Raw genomic sequence first — 8,145 nt, 5'->3', positions numbered from 1 at the left:
CCGGTGGTGAGTCTGTGTAATTGCAGCTTGTTCCCATATGTTCAGCCTCACCTGTCTGTTAATTGCACCTCTCAGTTGTGCAGCAGGGCAGCTGCACGACATAATTAATTAGGACTCTCTGTTATATTCTGGCTCAGTGCAATACACAGACGCTGGTGATAGTTCCAGAGTTCTTGAGTTCTGAGCTAGTCCCTGCCAGTTCCTGAGTTACTGTCTAGCAGTGTCTGTCTAGCTGCTTCCAGTGTCGGTTCGAGTGTCGGTTCCTGTGTCGGTTCCTGTATCGGTTCCAGTGTCTGATCCCGTGTCCTGCCGTGAAGCGTTCCTGTCCAGAAGTCCTGTGGCTTTGTCTGTGCCTGGTCGAGTATCTGGCTTCTTGGTGTCCACCGGTCTGTCGTTTGGGATTCTGCCTGTCCTCCGGTTCTGAGAGTCTGTGTCGGCTAGATTGGGGGTTCCTGTCCGTAATAGGTATCTGCTATATGTGGATTGTAAAAGTTTAATACAAATAGAAGAATTGTTGTTCCCTAGAATTTTTGTACCTGATAATTACCATGTATTAAATAATGGGTTATATCATATAAACTGCTTCTTAGCGCTTCGGATCCGCCCTGCACATCTGCTATAAATGGTGATAATGTCACTGATGTGACCAAGCTACAGCGAAATGTACATCATCTTCAGTCTAGACGTACACCTCCTCCTTATGGGTGGAATATACACCCGCTCCGGCGTCTAGCCCTCCAGCGGCTCCCTGTCTAGACGCGGCTATTCCTCCATGGCGTTTACTCCCTCACAGTAACTGCAACCACTCAGGTATTCAGAGCGGCTCTCTCATCCCTAGCCATTTACCAGCCCCCTTGCAATGTGATCACACACCAGGGGTGGAAGTACGTGGTAGAGGGACAGCAGAGGCTACTCGCACTGTGACTATCTCTCCGTCTCGGTGCCGGCACCTCTCCCCGCTCTCATTGCCTCCATTCACTGCTGACGCACATGGGGCAACAGTATAATAGGGTCCGCCATCCACACCGAGGAACTTTCATTTGCCTATCTTAGATACTGATAATTGCACGGTTGCCTGCTACTATCTGTGATAAATGTATATGTTTGAGCTTTATTATTTGAATTATGTGATGCAGTGATTTACCTGATATGCTCACTTTGGAATTACATACATGGTTTCTTACCTGATATATATTAAAATCAGCCTGGGAATTAACGGCCTTGAGGGGATTTCAATTTGTTTTTGCCTAAATTGTTTTTTGACATTTGTGTCATGTGGGATATGCAGCATTCCTGAGATACTGGCCTGTGATTGAATAACAACAGATAAATTCTGACTGAATGCATTAGTTGATGAATTGCTCTTTACATGCAATTTGTATGCACTCAAATTCTGGACACTGCTGTATCTTAGCTCTGATAACATAATACAGCTGTTGTTATAGGTAGACACAACTTCTCACACAGCAATAAACTAATTTAGTAGAACATCTATGCAGAAATCAGATTAATTGTTGAAACATGTTACTTGCTTGAAAATATTTTTATATCTACTACACTACTAGCTGGTTAATAATCAGACTGCACTGTTGATTTATGCGACAGGTTGAATAACACTGAATACCACTGTATTTACATATGAACTCGGACTATAGCTACTACTATCAGTCTATTGCATATTCAGTTATTTGGTAATTTCTGGGACCTAGTGACAAATTTGTTTTCTGCTCAGCTACTTTCAGCCTAAACAGCTATCTCACAAAAAACAGCGCATGTTCTGGATAAATGCTGATCTTCTCATAGCGACTGTTATAGACAGAGATCAATCTTCCAGCAAAAACGGATTCTTTTAGGAGGGTATCTATACTTGCTGTCTATCTATGATTCACTCAAGCTGCTAACTGGGCAAGTATCTTATGAATATAATGCATGCTGTTAGCTGGGCAATTATCTTATGAATATAATGCACTCCAGATACATGCCACCTATAATAATATGAACGCAATTGTGTCCACACAAGAATTTAAATAACAACTACTGTTATTATTTTGGTGCATATTTAAGCTACCAACTGCTGTGTAAATCTTGGGACATAGCAACGTATTTTGTATCAGTTTAGCTTTGTATCAATTTAGTTCAACTCACAACTGTATCAGTTCAGCTATTAACTGTGTCACTATAACCTTGGGAAATAGCAACATATTTGTTACTGTTCAATCATCTTCAGCTAAACAATTATATCATTACTAGTGCATTTAATTTTAGGTGCTGCAGGTAGGAGGAATACCGTACAGGGAGCCGTAGGCAATAGGTCACTCAAGAAGATCAGAAATTATTTAAAAATCTCAAATTTATTTTCATAGGGTGATTAATATTGCCATATCATTTATTTATTAATTATTGACATTTTTATATCTAATATATTTTCGCTACATTCACATGCTTTTCACCCTCACTCTATGCACAATGAGGACTAGTTATGGTCAAAATTTGTCAAATTTATGAGATAGTAAGAGGGTGAGATCTACTTATTTATTATTTATTTTTACACTTTCAAGTGAACAGATTACTGTTCTAAAAATATTTTCTTAAGAATATATGAATAAAAGTTAAGTTGTAATTATTTCATCTGAACATTTAATAAAAGAGTGCACCACACACTAAGTCTCTACAGGTGTAAAACTCACTAGTGGTTTTCACCAACCCCTCCCACGCCTTTTAACACACACCAACAGCTGAAAGTCCTAATAAGCCGTCTGTCTGTGAGGCTAATAGCCCAAAGACCCGAACTGGGCCTATATGGAAGAAGAACCTGCCCTCTCTTCTCACATCCAACCCAAGGACCCTAATCTAGCTCTTACTAAAAGCCAAAGGCTCTCAGCAGTACCAACACAATATTCTTGGGGTTTTGATATACATAGGCAAGAATCCTGAGGCAGATATACCTGCTGTGTTCTACCACTATTCCAGTGATCTTGTCAATATATATATATATATATATATATATATTGGTTTCAGAGTAGCTGCGCACTCATCTCCATTAGTCTCACCATCAGTAGGTTGTTAAATAGTCCGTTTGAATCCCACATAGATGTATTATGCTGCTTCCTCTGATTAGACCCTCACCCCAGCTCAAATAGTAACATGCAAAAGATTTTACTCACACTTGCACCCTCCATCTGTTTCCTTATGTATATATGGATGGAACAGGCATATGGAACAGTGTAATAGTTCTTAGAGTCAAAATATGCACACAATATAGATAGGTAAGCTGCGTACCAGGAATTAGATTTTCACAGGCACATCAAATATAGTTTTCATCTTCTCTGCCACAATTAGCCTTAAATCCAAGGGTCAAAGATCACCAGGCCAAATAGATAGAACAATCTGTAAACAATAGAGATAGGACAATTGCCCTAATAGTGTAATATTGTCTGAGTGAAGAAAATCACACAGTATCACATTTAGGTAATCTGAGTACTCGATTTTCACAGGCACACCAAAATGGGGTTCTCGTCCTTTCTGTGTTTATTAGCCTCAGGTCACAACAGTCAGATGGTCTTCATATCTCAAATGATAAATATAAAATTCTCCATAGTTCTTTGTATAAATAATACATTTAAATACTTATTTGTATATATACCCCACAACTGGGATTTTTTTCAAAGCAAAACATAAACAGAATATAGAAAATAAACCTAAAAGTACAGTATATAAAAAATGCTTAACTTTTGTGCCCACCACACAGGGTTTGGCGTTGCATCAATATAAATGTCCCAGATCAGTCCAGAGCAACACCGGAAGTGATACAGCCCCATTAGTCACGTGCTGTCCGGCGGTGTCCCTGTAATGTAAGGGTGGAGCCATATTGTTGGTTTGCAAACCATATAGTGTTAAGGTGGCACCATTTTGGTTTGGGAATCATTAGTGCAATGATACAGTATGTAAGGGCAATAAGCATCACTGCACACAACCTGTATATAGGACTATGGGGGACATGTACTAAGCAGTGATAAAAGTGGAGAAGTGAGCCAGCGGAGAAGCTGCCCATGGCAACCAATCAGCTGCTCTGTATACTTGTATAGTATGCAAATTATAAATGTTACGTCAATGCTGATTGTGTCACGATCCTGGTAACTGGACGCCGTTTCCTTCCTGTTAGGTGTCTCCTGAGGTTGGCTCAGCGAGCCAGGGCCGGGCTATAGCTATGTCTTGTCTTACATTTCATGGGTTCAGTGGCCTCCTTAGTGTGTACACTTACGGTGGTGTGGCGCTCTCAGCCCCGTCGCGGCTGCCACTGCCGCACCTGTGGTCTTTCGCTGGATGTGCATCCTCTGTGTGCCGCGGCCGCTGCCGTCATCCTTGTGGCCGCTGTGCACGTTTGGGCGCGTGAAGTTTCTGCTGCTGCGGCCTCCGCCGCCATTACCGTTTGACACATGGTTTCTGAGTGCTTCTTTCCCCTTCAATCACTGTCACTGGGCGCAGCCATTTTGGATTGAATCACATGATGCTCTTCTCACCTATCCGTAGTACTGCCGGAGCCTGAGCTTAATTGTCAGCCAATCCCTACTATCCAGCAGGTATAAATATCCTGTCTCAGCACCCAGAAGGTTGTCAGTGCTTCCATTGTCTCTCCAGCGTTCCAGTATGCAGCTTCACTAAGGACTCTCCTGTGAACATTCCCTGCAGTATAGCCTGACTCCCTGGTAGTTCATCTCTGTGGTGCAACTCCAGTTTTCCTGTGCTGATACTCTGTGGTGCAACCTGGCTTCTTAATTCCCGCACCCAGTGGTAGCAGAGTGTATAAATCCGGCTTCCAGCAGCCACTCTCTGGCAGTCCTCTGTCTCCACTACTCACCATAGTAGTGGAGTATTTACCTGCGATCCCTAGCATCACTCAAAGCTTCACCTGTGATCCCCAATATCACTCAAGCTTTACCTGCGATCCCCAGCTACACTCTATGTTCCACCTGTGTTCCTAAGTGTCATAAAGCACTCCCATTTAAACTCCGGATTACTGGTTATGATTCAGAGACTCACTTGTGACATTTATTGTTTGGTTGCACATTCTTGACTTTTATGATTTAATAAAAACCCTCAAAGACACCTCCTGTTGTCGTGGTCACGCCTTCAGGCAGTTGGTACTACTATGTAAGCACATGTCTAGGCGTCCTCTCCTACCTCCTAAATTTATGTACCCGTCAGCACCTACAACTGAGGTCCCCAGCTACCGACACCAGCCCTCAGTTGTGACAAATTTGTTGCCATGGGCAACTTCTCCAGTGGCTCTCTTCTCCACTTTTATCACTGCTTAGTACATGTCCCCCTATATACAGGTATGTAAACAACACACACATCACAAATTATATACATAACAAGTTATGTTTCTTTGTGCTCTAAAAAGCCTAAAACATTTATCATTTGACTAAAAAGGACTTGTACCATATATGAATAATTTAGTTCAGAGCATATATATCAACTTTCCATAGTCCTTATGAAGTTTTTTTTTATATAATTATTATAGCGTAAAAAAACATTCAATAAATGCATTTTAAAAGAGGAATCTTTGCAAGGAATTAGCAAAAAAAAAGCTTAAAAATGTTAAGATACACAAACATGGATTACACAGAAGGTTATAAAAAAGGGGCTATTTCATATCCCCCATTTTGGCCATATGTCCAGGGCAAAAATCCAGAACATCTCCCTCTGTACAAGTAATTTAACCAGATTGCCCCCTTTACGGCCTAATTGGCTTTAAATGTTAGTGAATCCCCTTCCAATCCATGATGTGAGGAAAAATACCTAGAGGACGGGTGGCTGATGACTTTATTCTTAATATTGCATAGATGTTCTTGTAAGCACAATTTCAAGGATCTTTTTGTCTTTCCTACATATCCTAGGCCACAACCACATAGAATCATATAAATCACCGAAGTAGTGTAACAATTAATAAATTGTTTTATTTAGAATTTTTTGGAATTATCTGAATTAAGGAAGGTTCTTCTGTTCAGATTAACGAATTGACAGATGTTTCAGTGACTACACACTTCAGCATTGATTGGGGTCTGTTATTGGTTGTTAAATGGCTTGGAGTGAATATTTATTTCAAGTTTCTGGATTTACTGAAAATCATTTCTGGTCAGTCCGGGATGATGTCACTTAGTACCGGATCCATTTTCAAGATGTGCCAGTGCCGAGTTAGGGTCCTCCTAATTCGCCTCTCCTCACAATTATATTATGTGACAAATGGAGCCACCAGTTTCTTCTCCACATTCTTATTTTTTTATTTTACACTTTTATTTGTAGCTGGTTCGATGATTTTTTCAGGGTGACCTCTTTCCCTAAAACAAACAGAATAGATCTTACATTGTTTGCCATAGGTCTCCGGTTTGCCACAAATTCTTTTTATCCTAAAAAATTGCGAGAAAGGTATGTTATTTTTTCATTGGGTGGAATGACCACTTCCATAGCGCAGATAACTTTTGGTGTCCACTTTTTTAATATAGTTTCTTGACACTACTTTTTCACCTATGTTGGACAGTACTAAATCCAGAAACTCCAATTGTGTTTTATTGACTGTACTTGTGAACTTCAAATTAAAAGTGTTAATACTGATAAAACCCAAGAATTCATTAAAATTTTCTAAAGTGCCATCCAAAATGAAAATTATATCATCTATATATCGTTTATAAAAGCCTATGTTGGTAAAAAAAAAACACCTGGTTATTTGTGTAGATAATGTATTATTTTATTTATTAACAGTTTCTTATATAGTGCAGGATATTCCATTACACTTTACAATTAGACAGTAATAGAGCAAAACTGGGCAAAAACAGACAGACGAGGTAGGAAGGCCCTGTTCGCATGCTTACAATTTATCTATATTGAGGTACTCTCTCGCATCCCCATTAAAACATTCGCTTAACTTGATGCGAATACTGTGCCCATGGCTGTTCCGCAAATCTGTAGGAAAAATTGGGCTAAAAAGTTAAAATAATTTTGGGTAAAAATTTAATTGATAAGAGTACAAGTAAGATCTTTGTGAATATCTGTAATGTTAGGATCTAATTCCAAATTTTCACTACAGGCTTTGATTCCTTTCTCATGGGTGATGCTTGTGTACAATGATTATACGTCAGTTGTGGTCCACATATATTTATCATCCCATTTAAAATCTTCTAGTTGATTTAATATACTAGTAGTACTTTTGAGAAATGATGGGAGTATTTCCACATGAGGTTTCAAGAATATGTCAACGTTTTCTGACAAGTGGGACATGAGAGAGTCAATGTGTGCTATTATGGGTCTAACTGGCAGGGATTCCATGTTCTTATGAATTTTAGGTAGCTGGTACATAATTGGAATGATTGGATTGCTATTCATCAAGTACTGGTATTCTTCCTTTGTAATGATATTATTATGGAGTCTATGAACTAATATGCATCTGAGTTCTGAAATTAATTCATCTGTTGGGGTTTGTAGGATACCTCATCACTTGTAGTCTTTTAGTTCCTTAATATATTTTTCCCTATCTTGAATCACCAGTCCTCCAACTTTGTTGGCTGGTTTTAAAACAATGTTTTCATTCTCTTTTAATTCCTTTAGTACTTGTTTCTCAACATTTGTCAAATTAGTCTTCTTAACATTCATGGGTCATCTGACCAAAGATCTCAAATGGGATAAGTCGGTGGTTTTTAATTATTTATTATTTATTTATTTATTAACAGTTTCTTTTTTTTTTTTTAATATTAAATTTTTATTGAGTTTTCATACAAATTTATAATTACAATTACATTCAAATTGGTAAATGAGAAATAAAACCAAAAGGGGGGAGAAGACATGTACACAACAGAACTAATAAAGACAGGGGGGAGGAAGGGTAGATATCAGGGACATCTTAATACAACAATGAAATCAGAACATGATAAAGGGGAAGAGGTCTGAAGCCCGTAGTAAGTTAGGGGCCATCTTGAATCGGGGAATTAAGCACAGAAAGGTCAGGTAAGTCAGTTAAGGCACCGGATATACCCATTTGGCCCGATCTCTCCCTATATAGGAACCACTTAGACCATTTCTTTCTCATAGTGGGTGTCACTGGGGAATAATCGCCTCCTGCGGTTTCAAACACATAGTGTTGATGAACTT

General features: G+C 39.3%; 1 long non-coding RNA gene across 1 annotated transcript in view; it reads right to left on the bottom strand.

Annotated features, from left to right (window-relative positions):
* Positions 1–5,573: 5,573 nt before the first annotated feature.
* LOC134933174 (uncharacterized) overlaps positions 5,574–8,145 on the bottom strand; it is a 46,599-nt gene continuing 44,027 nt past the window's right edge. The window contains exon 3 of the long non-coding RNA XR_010179633.1: positions 5,574–6,341. This is a non-coding gene — a long non-coding RNA (uncharacterized LOC134933174). The remainder of the gene's footprint in view (positions 6,342–8,145) is intronic.

This window comes from Pseudophryne corroboree, chromosome 6 (genome assembly GCF_028390025.1).
Source record: "Pseudophryne corroboree isolate aPseCor3 chromosome 6, aPseCor3.hap2, whole genome shotgun sequence".
NCBI classification, from domain to species: Eukaryota; Metazoa; Chordata; class Amphibia; order Anura; family Myobatrachidae; genus Pseudophryne; species Pseudophryne corroboree.
Note: the sequence above shows the minus strand (reverse complement) of the source record. Positions and strands in the feature narration are given on the sequence as shown.